Raw genomic sequence first — 17,278 nt, 5'->3', positions numbered from 1 at the left:
CACTGTTGCTCTTCCTTCCCCAGAGCCAGCTGCTGGGCCAGGCAAGGTCTCCATAAAAGCTGGCTTCATGAGGGGGCCAGAGAGAAGTGCAGCGTGGCTCCTCGCGTGTGGCAGCCGAGCACTGAGGTCAAGAGCACAGGGCAGGAGCAACTCGGGATCCTTCCCAATTCCACCTCCTCCTGGCCTCCTGGCCTCTGAGTCTCAGTTTTCTTACCTGTAAAATAGGACAAGGGTCCCTTTCTCCAGTCTCTGACTCCATGTTCTCCTCTCTTCTGTCTCTCTGGAGGTCACTTGCCACTGGATTTAGCGCCTACCTGGATAAAGCAGGATAATCTCATCTCAAGAGTCTTTTTTTTCTTTAAAAAAATATTTTATTTGTTTATTCATGACAGACACAGAGAAAGAGAGGCAGAGACACAGGCAGAGGGAGAAGCAGGCTCCCTGTGGGGAACCTTATGTGGGACTCGATCCCAGGACCCCAGGATTACACCCTGGGCCAAAGGCAGATGCTCAACCACTGAGCCATCCAGGCGCCCTTCATCTCGAGATTCTTAATGCAATTATATCCACAAAGAGCCTTCTTCCAGGGATATGTCCAAAGGACTTGGGCGTGTCTTTTGGGGGTCCATCACTCACCCCACTCAGCCGGGGAGAGCAGACACAGCATCATTTGTCCACGGGCCTCACACAGAGCCTGGTGACTTTTAGGGATTGTAAACACTTGGGGGATGGGGGGAGTTGGCAGCACTATGTGAGGAAGAAAGGAGAAGTTGAGGCCATGCTCTGACCTGCTGGGTGACCTTAAGGGCGGGGTCACTGTCCTATACGGGTCTCAGGCTTCCCTTTATAAAATTGGGAAGTTGGGTGCTTTGCTTCTGGGTAACATCCTGAAATCTGGACCCAGATGTGCTCCCAGAGCCTGACCTGGTGGCCTCGAGGACTCAGGGGCCAGGCACTCAGGGGACCCAACTCCTCTCCTAGCCAGGCCCCACATTCCCTCAGTGGCAGGAGAGATGGCCCCTGACCAGATGCAGAGAGAGAAAAGAATGAGTATAAAGCCTCAGGAAACTTGCTGAGCGTTTATCTAATTCAACATTCCCAATGCATTATTCCCAGTTTACAGCTGTACAAACTGAAGCCCAGAGGGATCGATCACCAGCCAGAAGCCACCCAGCTAGTGTCCGTCTGCCTCTCAAGGCCTGTGCTTTGGGAGAAAAAAAGTCTGGCTCTGCCACAAGGATGCTGGTGTGAAGCAAGCGTCTGGGGGCTCCTATGCATGCTTTAGTGCCGGGCGCTCTGCTGGTGTTTTATTTTGCTGGATCACCTCATTGAGCCTCAGGAAACCCGGAGAAGTTTATATATTATATTGGCCCACACTTTACAAATGAGGGATGGTAGCCTGCAGCTTCTGGGATGTGTAGGAGTTGCAGGGTAGCTGGTGCGCCACGAAGTGCCCTGAAGCCAGAGCTGTCCACTTGCCACTCCTGAAATCTGGGGGCCTGGGGGGCGGGGGGGAGGAGGAGTGGTGGTGGGCATAGGACAATGCATCAAAGAGGAGGCACCAGGGGGAGGTGGGTGCTCATCAAAGCAGATTCCTGGGGCTCCTGGGTGGCTCAGTCGGTTAAGCGTCTAGCTCTTGATTTCGGCTCAGGTCATGATCTCAGGGTGGTGGGATCGAGCCCCGTGTCTGCTCCATGCTGAGCGTGGAACCTGCTTAAGATTCTCTCTCTCTCCCTCTCCCTCTGTCCCTCCTTTCATCTCAAGTGCACATTATCTCTCAAGAAAAAAAAAAAAGAAGAAGAAGAAGACCCCTGTGCCAGGCCAGTGTGGGTCAGGGATGCACCAGGGGGTGACACACCATCTCCACCAGCAAAGCCAAAGAGTAGAGTGAGAAGCACTGTGTGCTTTGAAGCGACACCATGGAAACTGACCAGCGTGACCTTCTGAATTGTGTTATATTCATTACAGAATCATCCAACTCTGCAAAATAAAATTACCTACTCTAAACTAGCTGTCCAGGGATGCCTGGGTGATGCAGGGGTTGAGCATTTGCCTTCAGCTCAGGGCATGATCCCAGGGTCCTGGGATCGAGTCCCTCATTGGGTTCCCCGCATGGAGCCTGCTTCTCCCTCTGCCTGTGTCTCTGCCTCTCTCACTGTGTCTCTCATGATTAGATAAAATCTTTAAAAAAATAATAAACTAGCCATACAATTAATGCACACCCTGTCCTATCCAACATGTTCTTTTGGGGTACCTTCAAAAAAAAAGTAGGTCTCGGAAATAGCCCATCAGTCGGCCCCTCAGCAGGTGCCCCAAGCCTCTGGCCAGGGACTCCCCTGCTTCCAGAGTCAGGAAAATGGAGGAGAGTCACCCACACCTGGAAGTGTCTTCGAGCTATTAAAACTCAGGGCCTTTATGCTAAGTGACCCCTAATGTGCTCCTCCTCAGGCTGACAGGTGCCACACTGACTCTGCTGTCCACCTGCGGATTGACATACATGCACATGTGGCAAACCGTACAGTTGATCCTGAAAAGATGTGTCTGTGCACCTGGGGGTGTGATGCGGGGGCGGGGGGGGGTTCGTATTAACTGGAAGGTTCAGTTAGAAGGGTCAGATCATCTGATATTGTACTGAACGATTCTGCAGCGCCGGAACCTGGGTCCCCCATACTGGGTACCGGGCATAGGCAGTGCTCCGGGCTGGTTCTGAAGGCCGCGTGGCCGGATAAGCCGGTTACACTGCAGTGGCTCTAACACTTCGAGAGCTTCGTAAGCAAATCAAAACCTCAGCCAGTCAGGGCACGTGAGTCCAAGAAAATGAAACTCAGGAATAACCAGTCACAGCAACAAGACTTTCCCAAACGAGGCAATTGCTTATGCTAGAATCGGTCAATTAACTGCTTTGCTTCACCGTCTTCTCTTTAAAAAGCTGCCCCAGCTCCTGCCGGTAGAGTGTTCTAGTCATCTGGTGGGGGTACTGGTTGGTGCTAATCGATGTATGCTCAAATAAACCCTCGAAAACTGTAACGTGCCTCAGTTTACACGTAATAGGGCTCAGAATCGATACTCACCGATACTGGCGGCTCTCAGCTATTGTCATTTTGGCCTGAGTAATTCTTTGTGGCGGGGGCTGTCCTGTGCCTCGTGGGATGTTTAGCGGCCTCTCTGGCCTCTACCGCCAGGAGCATATGGCACCCCATCCCTCAATTGTGACACCCCAAAGTGTCCCCGGATATTGCAAATGTCTCCTGAGTGCAAAGTCGCCCCAGGCGTATGCAAATGCCCTGTGCCTGTCTTCCAGAAATTCCCTTTAATCTGGGGAGGCTTTTAGGTGTGTGCACCCCACGTTGAAGATTTTCGAGCTGGAGGCCTGCAGTAGTCTCCTGGGGCTGCCTTGGCCAAGTACCACAAACAATGCTGGAGAAAGCTATAGAAACCGGAAGTCTGACATGGGTGTCAGCAGGTTCCTGCTTCCTCTGAGGCTCTAGTGGGGGATCCTTCTGGCCTCTCCCAGCTTCTGGTGGGAGATGGTGGCCCGCACTCCTTGGCTTGGAGATGGATGGCTCCAACTTCTGCCTCCGTCTCCAGGTGGCCTTCTCCCCAGCGTGTGTCCCCGTGTCTCTTCTCTTCTTGTAAGGACACCAGTCATACTGGAAATGGGGCCCCTCTTGCTCCAGGATGACCTCGTCTTAACGACATCGGCAGCAACCCTATTTCCAAATAAAGCTGCAGTCCCAGGAAGGACCCAAATTGGGCGCGGTGGGGACACTATGTAGCTCACTAGGGCGCCTTGGAGAGACAACAGAGTCCATTCTCATCTTCAGAGGGAGATCTGAGGCCAGAGAAATTGGGTTACTTCTTCTGGATCCCAGCATCAGATGAGGGCCGAGTTAGGAACAGTGTCAGGATTCCTGACACCACACACAGCCTCCAGGGGGATGTGGAACAGTCGGGACCAAAGTCCTGTCGGTGGGAGTCGGGCTGCCAGCCCATGGCCCGGGTCCCCACACGCACCTGCACATCCAGGCCCGAGGGGCCCCCCAGGACCGCCTCTCCACGTCCTCTCCGGCTCTGCCCCCAAGGAATCTCTTTACTCCTTCCTACTGCCATTCAGTCCCGGTCACCAAAGGAGACAAGCCTCGATGGTTAATTTTCCCCCCCCTTCAAAAAAAATAAATTCATAAATGGCCTTTGGCAAGCTGTTTACTACCCGGCTTTAATGGCCTGTTTATTACCTCGAGCCTGTGTCTGTTAACGCGCGCCTCGCATTTTCCCTCATTAACTGTCAATTTGGAGGCCAGTTTTGGCATAAACCATGCCTGGACCTAAATGGCTGCGGACAGTTGATTTTATGGCCTCGCCTTGTCTTGGAACCGCGGGGCCTGTCGTCAGAGGAGGGATGGGGCCGCGGGGCTGCGGGCGGGGGGGGCAGGTGCGGGTCGGGGGGCAGGTGCGGGTCGGGGGGCCTGCTTCACAGGCCGCGCGGAGGGACAGAAGCACACTTAGGAGTTCGACATCAGAGAGGGACCGGAAAGCATCTCTAATCTGGAAAAACTGCACTCCCATGAGTGCCCCGAAGAAAAATCCCTTTTGGGGAAACAATCTGGACAGATCCACGCCTTGACTCAGACTGACCTTCTCCGGCTCCTCAGCGCCTTGTCCTCCCCTGTTCTGTGCTCTCCTTGCTGGGAGCACACGACTCCGAAATGAGGCGAGAGCGGACTCTCCCCAGGAGCTCCCGTCCAAGGACAGCGACGGCCACATGCACAAGGGGCGACTGGCAGAGCTAGGTGAGCACAGGGAAGCTCCGTCGTCCGCCCCCCCACACCCAGCAGAGGCCCCCCCGGGAACAGAATGGCTCTGCTGAGGGGCTGCCAGGAGCCTGGAAGGATGGGATGTTCATCACAGGCAAAGGGAATGCAGAGATTCCAGGGCATCGGGATGGAGCAGAATCACGGTCACACTTAACACCCCCCGGTCCCCCACCAGCGGGGAATAAAGCCCAGATAGTGAGGCAGGGGTCACAGCCCTTCACCTGCTTTCCAGCACCTCCTGCTACGCAGGCCCTGCCACCCCTTGGGTTCCAGCCACCCCATCTATAGTGGGCTCAGCAGGACCCTCAGAATTCACATCGACCTGGAACCTCAAAATGTGACCTTAGTTAGAATAGTGTTTGGGGGGCACCTGGGTGGCTCAGTCGGTGAAGCCTCTGCCTTGGGCTCTCGGGTCACGATCCTGCGGCCCTGGGATCGAACCCCCCATTGGGCCCCCTGCCCAGCGGGGAGTCTGCTTCTCCTTCTCTCTCTGTCCCCCCTGCTCATGCACACTCTCTCGCTCTCTCTCAAATTAAAAAAAAAAAAAAAAAGCCTGGCATAGGGTGCCTGGCTTGCTTCACACTTGCTCTCGACCATGAGCAGGGTCCGGGGCCAGCAGACACACTCACGTACCCCTGGAAGGCTCTGCTCTGACCTGCTCTTGAGCTTGTGAGCCGAAAAAGCAGCCACAGCACCCATGTACCTGGGGCACATGGCGGCCCCTCCAGATGCCCCACGGGGGTGCCCTCACCCAACTTTCCTTCAAGGTGCTCGAAGAGAAGCTGAGCGGAGCTTATCTCAGAGACGGTGCTCAGTGCTCAGCCCGCACCATGCACGTGGCCCTGCCTTTTTTTAATTATTTTATTTACTGGAGTTCAATTTGCCAACATACAGCATATTATCCAGTGCTGAGCCCGTCAAGTGCCCCCCTCAGTGCCCGACACCCAGTCACCCCAATCCCCCGCCCACCTCCCCTTCCACTATCCCTTGTTCATTTCCCAGAGTTGGGAGTCTCTCATGGTTTGTCACCGTCTCTGAGATTTCCCACTCATTTTCTCTCCTTTCGCCTTTATTCCCTTTCACTATTTTCGTGGCCCTGCTTAATGCAGCCAGACTCACGCAGCATCCCAAAACTAAACTGTATTTTGGGGGGTGATACCTACACAGGTGCTAAGGTATGAGAACTGCACTCGGGACCTCCAAAGCAACCTTACTCAGGTCAAGGTGAGCACCAGGGACCTGGTTCCACCACTTGGGAGGGGCAAGAGATGCCGCATTTCCAACAAGCCCCATGAAGAGGCCTCGGCTGCTGGTTGGGGACCCCTGAGTACCAGAGCTCTGAGTGACCGGTAACATTCAATCTCTCAACCTAAGGGTGAATTTTCTTACTGTTCTTTCAATTCGACATATACTATTTATGCTCTTTGGTACATACGCTAGGTCTCATAATTTTTTTGGGAAATCTGGTGAAATGTCTCACCTTCTCCTAGAAGCTCTCCTTACCCTTCTCAGACCCTGCGGGGGATGAAGGTGTCCCCAGGCAGTTCCTCCAGGGGTTACAAACTCCAACACCTCTGGGGACCAGGCAAGTGACTTCCCCCACTGAGGCTGGCAGGAAGGACCCAAGCATGCCAGTTCTGAAGAGGTGATAATTAGTCACCTACAGGAATGTGGACTCTGGGCTATCAGATCTAGTTTTTTTGTTTTTTTTTTTGTTTTTTTTTTTTTATTTATGATAGGCACACAGTGAGAGAGAGAGAGGCAGAGACACAGGCAGAGGGAGAAGCAGGCTCCATGCACCGGGAGCCCGATGTGGGATTCGATCCCGGGTCTCCAGGACCGCGCCCTGGGCCAAAGGCAGGCACCAAACCGCTGTGCCACCCAGGGATCCCCCAGATCTAGTTTTTTAAGACAAGCTAGAATGTTCAGACTTTTGTGTAAAATCTGATCCCCCACCCCCCACCCCACCCCGTCATCCATGGGCTATAAGGGGTCTGTGTGCGGCCGAAGCTCTGACCCAGGCCGTGGTTGATCTAGTCACACGATCTCCAAGCACCTGTGGGGTCCTCTGTTGAAGAGGCTCCTCTGTGACCCGGATGATCCTGATATAGCAGTTACTCTGCGCCAGGCAGGGCTCTAAGTGCTTTACATGTTCTTAGCTCTTTGGGTATTTTTATTTGAATCCTTGCAAAAGTGCTCTGAAGCGAGGTGCTGGCTCCATTATACGCTTGAGAACACCTGAGTCTGGGAGCATTGCCTGAGGTTTCAAAGCTGGTAGGCGGTAAGGCTGGAGCTGGGAATGTCCGCCCAGAGACACGTTCTCAGGGTCTGCACAGAGTGAAACTCAAGCACTGTGCCAAGCTGACCGGCAGGTCTACAGAAAATGCACAATTCTTACTCCAACAAGCCTGTGACCTTGGGCAAGATACACAGCTTCCCTCTGGCTTCAGTTTTCACATCTGTAATATGGGCTTACAGACAGTGCCTGGGTCCTTGGGATGGAGTGAGGACTAAACCAGAGAAAGTAGGCTGTGTCTTCAGCCCAGCCCCTATATACAGTGCTCGCCAAATTGCTGCAAGTTTTGTTATTATGACTATTTGTTTTATTGATGATCATTTTTGTCTGATTTCCAAACGGTCCCTTCCGCCGCCTGTAGCAGCTATAATGGCTGGGTAGGGATCCCTGGGTGGCGCAGCAGTTTGACACCTGCCTTTGGCCCAGGGCGCGATCCTGGAGACCCGGGATCGAATCCCATGTCGGGCTCCCAGTGCATGGAGGCATGGAGCCTGCTTCTCCCTCTGCCTGTGTCTCTGCCTCTCTCTCTCTCTCTCTCTCTGTGTGACTATCATAAATAATTAAAAAGAAAAAAAGGATTCTTTAAAATATATATATATATATATATATATATATATATATATATATATATATATATATATATATATAATGGCTGGGCACATTGGGATGCATTCCTTTGCATCCCCATCTGGGGTTTGGAAATCAATATACACACAGGGACACTGCTGGTTAAATGGTGGTGGAAAGAGGAAAGGGGAAAACCAGGGAGAAAGGGAGAGGCAACAGAGGAGCAGGAGGAAAGAACTGAAATCCCAGCAGATGTGTCGTTGGGTCTCCTAAGGCAGAAGGAGCCAGCGAACGTGGCTGAGTTCCCACTGGGAGTCAAGTCTCAGGCTGCCCAAGGGACACCGCCACATTTTGTCACATTCTGGAGGAGGAGGCATTATCCCCCACCTTTACAGGAGGGGAGCCCGAAGCTCAGGGTTCCCATCTCGCCCTGGGTGTTAGCACCCCCGTGTCTGCCTGGGACTGCTGGCTGCGTGGAAAAGGTTTGGGCAAGAGGCTCATCGCTGCTTCTCATCCTGTGTTCTTGAGAACTTCGAGCTTGCAGGAGGACCAAGCCACATCACCACATCACCCAGAAAGGACCTCGCCCACCATTGATAAAATTGCCTTTTGTTTTCGAAGTCCTTTGCTTTTACGTTAATCCCATTAATGTACTTATTCTACAAGATAGTCATAAAAGGAGACTTTTTCTTTTCTTATTTACCAAATAGTTTGCTTATCTCATGTAATCCACTCAGCAACACTCTCCTCCCCCCACTCTCCTTCTCAGTCTTGTAGCCTCTGGGGAATTGGAACTTGCTGCTCCCCTCCATCCCTCACCCCCTCACCCCAACATCAAACGGTTCCTTCCACTGCTGCAGTGGCCCATTTCTCCAAGTAAGAGCACTCTTGGGTAAAATATCTAGTTTTAGCTTTCTCCTAGCACAAAATTCAGAGACCACCAAAAAGTAGAAGAGGTAGCCTGTTTATACCTCGGGGGCATGGGAGGATCCTTCTTTAATATTGTGATTGTTTCTAGAAGGCTGTTTGTTTTTTTCTCGTTAGATTATAGGAATTGCTTATGTATGGTGGTTACTAATCCCTTTTCTGCTGAAGTGTTACCATTGTCTTCTTCCCATTTGTGGTCTGTTTGCTGAAGGGGAGTTTGAATAACAGTTCCCGATTCCCTGAAGTCCTATCTACCAATCTTTTTTATGACTGTCCTCTTTGAGTCTTGTTTAGAAAATACTTCCTTTCTTGGAGGCCATCAGAATATCCTCCAATGCTTTTTTCTAAAAGTTTTAAAACTGTGCTTTCCTTATTTACATATTTATGTGGATCTAGTTTTTGTAAGTGAAAGCTCAGAAGACTGGCTTTTTTTTTTTTTTTCTCTCCTCTGGATACAAGTGGTCCTAGCATCTTCCATAGACCAGTTGTTCATCTCTCTGGTGGCCAGAGGCTGCTGCAGTCATAGAGCAGATTCCCAAACGTGCTTGGGTTTGATTGTGAGCTTTTTATTCTGCGTCACTGGTCAGCTTCTCTGTGCCAGTAACACTGCCATAATCCACATAGCTCTATAATAAATCTCAACATCTTCTGGGCAGCTTGCCCCACTTCATGCCTCTCCAGGAATGTCTTGGCTATTCTTGGGTTTTTGTTCTCCCATATAAATTTTAGAATCAGCTTGTCCAGTTCCTTGAAAAATCCATTTGGGATTTTGATTGGCAGCGAATAAAAACTATGGCTCAATGTGGGGATATTTAAGACCTCCAACATACTGTCTTCCTAGCTATGAATTGAAAATATTTCTCCATTTATTTATGACCTTTTTAATGATCTTCTCTAACACTGTATACTTTTCTCTATAAAAGCCTTCCACATTTAAAAAATCACTATCCTCAGATGCTTTGTACCTTTTTTTTATTGTCATCGCTATTATAGATGGAATCATTTTTCAAATTACATTTTTTGTTGTTGTTGCTTGTCGTTGGTGTATAGAAAATGCAATTAATTTTTTTCATTATTGACTTTATACCTAGGTACTTTGCTAAACTCTTACTAATCTTTATTAGTAGATTCTTTTGTATTTCCTATGTAAATAATGCTATCATCTGTAAATGATGACATGGCTTTGTTTTGCTTTTTTTTTTCAATCATTACATCTTTTATATCTTTTTCTTGCCTTGTTGCATTGGCTAGCGCCTTGGATGCAATAGTGGTAATAGAATGCATTCTTGTTTTCTCTCTAATTTCTAAGGAAAATATTCTAACTTACCACCATTAAAACTGATGATTTTGGTAGATACATTTACCTGTCCAGGAAACTCTTTCCCGTTTCTAGGCTGGTAAGTGTTTCTTGTTCAACTAATTGATTACAAATGTGTAATAAGTTTTTCAAATTCTTATTTCTTTACACCTTGGGATGGTTTGTTTACTTCAGTCTGCTAACCTAGTGAATATTTATCGACTTCTTTAAATATTAAATCACCTTTGCATTGTTAGGATTAAACCCAACTTAGTTCTCATGTATTATCTTTTTTATACATTGCCAGATTCCATTTGATTGTAGATGACACTTTTGCATTTGTGTTAATAAATGAGATTGATCTGTAATAGTTTATTTTCATACTGTCCCTTACTAGTAGGTTTTGATACCGAGTTATATTACCATCATTGAATGGAATGATGCTTATCTGAAAACACAGGAATGAGTTAGGTACTTTTTATTAATCTCTGCAAGATTTTCTGTAAGATCGGAATGAGCTTGAAAGTTTAGTTGCACTCCCTGTTTTGTTTTGTTTTTTAAATCTGGGACCTGTAATTAATTTTTCCTGTAGAAAGATAATTAACCTCTTATTCATTTTACAAATGGTTTGTAATTCTCTTTGAATCAATTTTGGAGTTATATTTTTCTAAGAATTCAAATTTTTGGCGTAAAGATTTTTATAACATTCTGCTAAATCTTTGTTGTGGCTATGCTTTTGATCCACTTACATTCCTTACATTGTTGTATGTGTGTGCTTTCATTTTTTTTTAAATCAGTCTACCAGAAGCAGCCTATTTTATTAATCCTTATTAATCTTTTCAAAGAACTAACATTTAGCCTTGCTGATCTGCTTTATTGGATTTTTTTTTTATTCCTAGTTCATTAATTTCTGTTCTTTATTGTCTCCTTTATACTTTCTTTGGGGAGTATTCTATTTTTCTTTCTAATACATACATTTTCAGCTTCTCTTCATTCTAATATGATATTTAAGGTTACATATCTCCACTCAAAGTATCATTTTTCCTGCACATTGACATGTAATCATTTTGGCATTAGACAATTCTTAATTTAAAATTCACCAAAAAAATTCACATTACTCTTCTTTTATACATGGAAGGTTTTTTGGGTGGGGTGTTTTGTTTTGTTTTGTTCTGTTTTGTTTTGCTTTGCTTTGTTTGTTTTGTTTTGTTTTCAAGAGAGAGCACATGGGGATCCCAGAAACTAACTTATTTTTAAGAAAAAAAATGCAATGTTAAAGAAGGTCAATACATAATGATAAAGAAGTTCAATTCACCAGTAAGATGTAACATTGTAAAGTTGCATCCATTTTACAAAGTCTCAAAAATATAAAAAAAAAAAAACTTGAAAATAACTACAGGGAGAAATGGACACATCTACCATAAAAGTTGAGGATTTCAGCACACCTTTATTCGTTACTGATAAACAGACAAAGAAATTAGAAAAGACAGATTTGAATAAAAATTGTCTGGCTGTGACTCAGTGGATATATAGCTCCTCCAACAATTAAATAATGGTTATTCTTCCCAAGCATATATAGAAACTTTCATCTGTGTTTCGCAATTTCTTAGCCCTGGTTTTTATTTCTAATTTAATTGCATCATGCTCAGAAACAATGATTGAAATGTGTAGACTTTATTAAGCCATAAAACATTTGTCATTAGATTTAAGACAATGTCCTACAGATATCACTCAGTCTATGATCACAATGGATTAAAAAAGTAGATACAGATCATGCAAAGACAAATGTTAATAATCTTTCTATGTTTGGAAATGTAAAAGCACACTTCAAAATAACTTATGAAGAGAGGCGCCTGGGTGGCTCAGTCGGTTAAGCGTCAGACTCTATTTCAGCTCTCAGGTCATGATAACAGGGTCCTGGGATTGAGCCCCATTTCGGGCTCCACACTCCGCACAGAGTCTGCTTAGGATTCTCTCCCTCGTCCTCTGCCCCTCCCCCACTCGTGCTCTCTCTATCTCTAAAATAAATAAAACCTTTTAAAAAACTAATAATAATTTAGTCTCATTGGTAGTGCTGATATAGGTCTTGGGGCTTAGGACAACCATGCCTTATAGTTATCCAATTTGCTTGCTTACTGTTTACCATTCCTTGCTTTGGCTCCATTTATTTACTTAGTTGCTTGCTTACATATTTATCATGGCCCTTGAAAGTGCCCTTATTTCCAATGAGCTGATCAATACATTAAGATGTATGTTTGTTGTAATTTTGCCAGGCTCTAATTGAGATTAGAGAGTCCTGCAGACAGAGTGCCATACTGCCAAAGTGGTACACTCTGCAGTCCTCACTATATTTTCCGAAAGTAGAAGTTAAGCCAAGATACATGGGCATCAGGGAGTACTGACCGGGCAAGCCCGTCATACGTGCCCATGTACACATGAGTATTTTCCAAACAGCTGTGGGTAAACTATGTGTTGAAGGAAGTATATACACTCCTTCCTTCATCTGTTTCTGAAATCATATTTTTTTAAAATTATTATCTTACTTGGGTCAATGAATATTCACTATGTATAAAATGGCAAGGGTGTGAGAACCATAAAGATTTTAGAGATAGTCACATCCCTTCAATGTGAATAGTGCTTATCTCTACACGTTGGGCGTGGGGGTGATATGTATTGGCTTCTATCAGTTTTTGCTATCTCTTGAGCTTCTACTGTGGGTCTGTACAAGTTTCACGATTATAGGGAAACAGTTGTTTTACAAAGGGGTTTTCATACTTCAAAGAGTTGGAAACCACTATTTTGAATGGCGATCGAAAGCACTAGAGCAAGAAAAGCAAATTCGAAGGTGGGTATATGGGGCCAGGCCTGTGATGGGAATGAGAAAGTGGGCCAGGTGGGTTTCGAGTGACGGGACAGTGGAGGCCAGATGAAATGGAAGCGGATGCTAGTCAGCTCCAGCCCGATTTTGCCCTCTAAAAATGTAGGCCTCATGTTGCCAGATCTTTTGGTTAAGTGAAAATAGATACCTATATTTGTTATTTGAAATCTTTACAGAGTTTTGAATGCTGGAAACTAATTTTTAAAAAAATATTTAAACATGGTGCAGTTCAAGTCAACCATCTGTGTAGATTAGATATGGCTCCTGGGTGGCCCCCCTATATCCTGTTTTAGGACCTGGGCTCCTTATCGCTTTCACCTCTACTTGCGAACTCTACAGTCACTAAGATCAAGTCCAGCCCTGAAATATTTCTGAAATAGGAGGACCGTACCAAACAATTTCCTCCTTTAGTTCAGATTATTGGCAGCCTCTCCATCCACCAGTTTCAATCACACCGAAAGAGTCACCAAGTTCGTGTATCCAACCATCCATCCATCCATCCATCCATCCATCCATCCATCCATCCATGTATTCATTCAGACAACAGCAGTGTTGTGGACATCTCCTAGACATCACGTGCTATCCCAATAGTGGAGACAATAGGGAGCGAGACTAAGGCATACCCTTAAGGAACATATTACATTCTAGGGGAGGAAATAGGCAATTACAAGCAAATTACAGGCAGGGCGGGGGGTGCTATCCCAAACCAGGATAACGAGTAGTGTTGTGTGGAGAGAAGGTGAGGGGACAGCGGTGCTAGAAAGACCTTCACAGGTGGTGTCTGAATAAGGACCTGCTTGCTGAGAAAGGGCAGCTGTGCAAACGTGGAGGATGAACTTAGCTTCTAGGTAACAGACGGATAACAGGAAGTGCAAAGGCCCAGAGACAAGAATGGGATGATCTAGATTTGTTACGGGAAAACTGCTAATCCTCTTCCTGAGTACCCACACAATGCAGCCCTCCTCCCTGACTCCACTATCAAGTACTTTGTCCTGTGTTATCTCCTGAGGCTATGGGCCGAGGCCAATCTCCGCTGGTCCATCCTCAGGTCTGGTTTCCAGGGAGAAGACAGACCTGCAGTTCTGGGTCTTCCACCCCCAGCTGAGACCAAGGGCAAGTTCTGGTCTTGACCCTCCTCTCTGATCTGCAGTGACTATCTTCCTCTGAGAGGGGCCCACCTCCGCCAAGGGGCCTCCTTCCCACTCCTCCAGAGCAGAACCATTAAGCTCCTTTCTAATGTCATTTGATAAAAGTCCAAACTCTATTACCACCTTTGCCCAACCCTTCACCATGCACCTACCCTCCAGCAACAACCACTCCCCACCTTCCCAACCCCGCCCTTTCAGCCCACTCCCCAAACTCCCCAGGCCCTGCCCTGATATTTGACCTTTGTACACGTGCTGTGTTCTCTTAGAACAAACACCATCTCCCCTTTACTTCTAGCACCATCCCCGGTCACCTGGTCCATAGGATGGCCCCGGCGCAGTGCATTTCCCATTTGCCTCACCGTGAGCCTCATTCCATTGCCTGCCTCATGTCTCATCTGTCTCCCATGGGCTTTTATCTGTTCCCCTGCAACAGTAAGCTCCTTGCCTGGCTCACCTTCAAGCTCCTCTGTCCACATCCTGCCACCTTTTCTAACTGCTAATGCCACCTACAATTCTAGACCATTCAGTGCAGCTAATGCTTGTAGGGTGAACAGTTGTTGAATAAAATCCCTGGGCTGATCAGGGCACTCCAAATGGTCTGACTCTGAGCTAGGAGTCATCACAATTGACAGGAGATTTCTTCTTTCCAGCATCTTCTATATGCGTTTATCATGAGCATGGCATTGCCGGCATTGGTCCTAATCTATGCTCACTCCGTGGTTGTTCGGTGTAAACAGAACACATGCATAGAGTGCTCACTACCTGTCAAGTGCCCCACCTGGAACGCAGCTACCCCTTGTTGTGCAGGTAGAATGAATGAATGCATGACATGAATGAATGAATGAACACTCCATAAAGCACTTTACACAGGTCATTAACTTTAATCTTTTTTTAAAAAAAGATTTTATTTATTTATTTATTTATTTATTTATTTATTTATTTGACAGATGGGGAAGAGAGAGAGAGAGAGAGAGAGAGAGAGAGCTAGGGAAGTGGAAGAGAGAGAGGGAGAAGCAGACTCCCCGCTGAGCAGGGAGCCTGACATGGGACTCCATCCCAGCACTGTGGGATCACGACCTGGGCCAAAGGCAGACACTTAACTGACTGAGCCACCCAGGTGCCCCCATTAATGCTAATCTTTAAAAAACAACCTAAGAGATCAGTTCCCTGGTCAATTCCCATCTTACTGTCTTGGAAACATGAAGGCTGAAGGTGATTACATGCTTTGCCTGAAGTTCACAAAGCTAGTAAGCGGCAGGGCTGGGATTTGAACCCACCACCATCTCATTTCATGGTCTAATCCATGTGCTGTTTCATGTGGTGGCCGTGAGCCACAGGTGGCTACTGAGGACTTGTCCAACTGTGGCTGGGCCAACTCTAGAGGTGCTATGAAGATAAAATACATTCCAGATCTCTGAGATGTAGTGTGAGAAAAAGAATGAAAACTATCTCATTAATGCTTTTTACATTAAATATATGCTGACATGAAGGTATTTAAGATATATTGGGTTAAATAAGATATATTATCAAAATTAATCTCACCTGTTTCTTTTTACTTTTTCAACGCAGCTACTAGACAAATGGAAATTGCACTGTGGCTCACGTTATGTTTTTATTGGACGGCACCAGTCTCAGCTCTCAGCTGCTGCATTCTGGGGATTCAAATGCAAAAGCCTTCATCTTTAACATCGCCAATAAAAGGGGCGCCTGGGTGGCTCAGTGGTTGAGCATCTGGTCGTGATCCCAGGGTCCTGGGATTGAGTCCTGCATCAGGCTCCCCACAGGGAGCCTGCTTCCCCCTCTGCCTGTGTCTCTGCCTCTCTCTCTGTGTCTCTCACGAATAAATAATTTAAAAAAAAAAACAAAAACATTGCCAATAATGTACACAGGAGACTATCAGCCTACAACTCCGTTCTTTGGCCCACCCCCTGCCCCCCTGGGGTTCTTTCTTCCACTGATTCAGTCAACCTCAGGGCCATTGCCTTGCTTTTTAGCTGACTGCTGTGAACAATTTTTTCCCTGGAGATGCCTCCTCCATGGTGAATGGGTTCTAAAGTCAGAACACGGGGCAAAAATTGTTCTAGGCAAAATTATCCATAGAAAGCCTTCAAAGCGGGCATGCCGTAGCTTGTCCCTAGTTTTGTTCACAGGGATATGTACCCACATGTGGATGACAGACTCAGTAATACACGGTGGAGAACAGTACATAGCAAAACCTGAGTTTATAGCATTTTCTCACCTACTGTCATTATTTTGATGAAGCATTTGTAAGTTGCAGATATTGTGACCTTTTACTTTTGACTCTTTCAGGATATAGTTCTCTCTCTCTCTCTTTTTTAAAAGACTTATTATATTTATTTAGTTAGTTATTTTTGAGAGAGGGAGAGAGACAGAGTGGACAGGGCAGAGGGGCAGAGGGAGGAGAGAGCAAATTTTTTTTTTTTAGATTTTATTTATTTACTCATGAAAGAGAGAGAGAGAGAAGCAGAGACAGGCAGAGGGAGAAGCAGGCTCCATGCAGGGAGCCCAATGTGGGACTCGATCCCAGGACCCTGGAATCATTCCCTGAGCCGAAGGCAGATACTCAACCACTGAGCCACTCAGGTGTCCCAAGAGAGAAAATCTTAAATAGGCTCCATGCCCAGCACTGAACCCAACAAGGGACTTGATCCCATGACCCTGAGCTGAAATCAAGAGTTGGATGCTTAGCTGACTGAGCCACCCAGGCACCCCTCAGTATATATATATTTCTTTCATTTGATTCATTTTACTGCAATATTCACTTTATTGTGATAGTCTGGAACCAAACCTCCAGTATCTCTGAGGCATGGTTGTAAAGAAATCCTAAAAATATGGAAAGCTTCATGAATCTGCGTATCATCCCCATGCAGGGCCCATGCTCATCTTCTCTACATCGTTCTAATTTTGATATATATGCTGCCGAAGCAAGCACTCAGGATACATTTCTTAAGAACAAGTCCATTCTCTTATGTAATAGTTCATGAAATTCGGGAAAGTTAACATTTTGACAATACAAATATCTAATATGTATTCCATATTCAAATCTCCCCAATAACGTCCTTCAGAGCAACTTTCCCCTGATCCAGGATGCAAAATGGCATTTCATACTGCATTTACTTGTCATGTGTCCCAGGTTTCCTCAGTCTGGAACAAATCCTCAACCTTCCTTTATCTCTCATGATATTGGCATTTTTGAAGATTATGGGATAGCTGTTTTCTAGAGTCCTCCCCTATCTGGGTATGCCTGACTGATTTCTCATATTAGATCTAAGTTTTAAAATGTTTTACAAGCATGCAGCATAAATGATACTGTGTCCTGCCCACTGCATC

The 17,278-nt window shown here is 46.5% G+C and overlaps 1 non-coding gene across 1 annotated transcript; it reads right to left on the bottom strand.

Annotated features, from left to right (window-relative positions):
- Positions 1-16,773: 16,773 nt before the first annotated feature.
- Positions 16,774-16,880, bottom strand: LOC144321372 (U6 spliceosomal RNA). Its single transcript, XR_013387040.1, has one exon. It is a non-coding gene; the product is annotated as a U6 spliceosomal RNA (small nuclear RNA).
- Between the last annotated feature and the right edge of the window lie 398 nt (positions 16,881-17,278).

The sequence above is a fragment of the Canis aureus genome, chromosome 9 (genome assembly GCF_053574225.1).
Source record: "Canis aureus isolate CA01 chromosome 9, VMU_Caureus_v.1.0, whole genome shotgun sequence".
NCBI lineage: Eukaryota > Metazoa > Chordata > Mammalia > Carnivora > Canidae > Canis > Canis aureus.
Note: the sequence above shows the minus strand (reverse complement) of the source record. Positions and strands in the feature narration are given on the sequence as shown.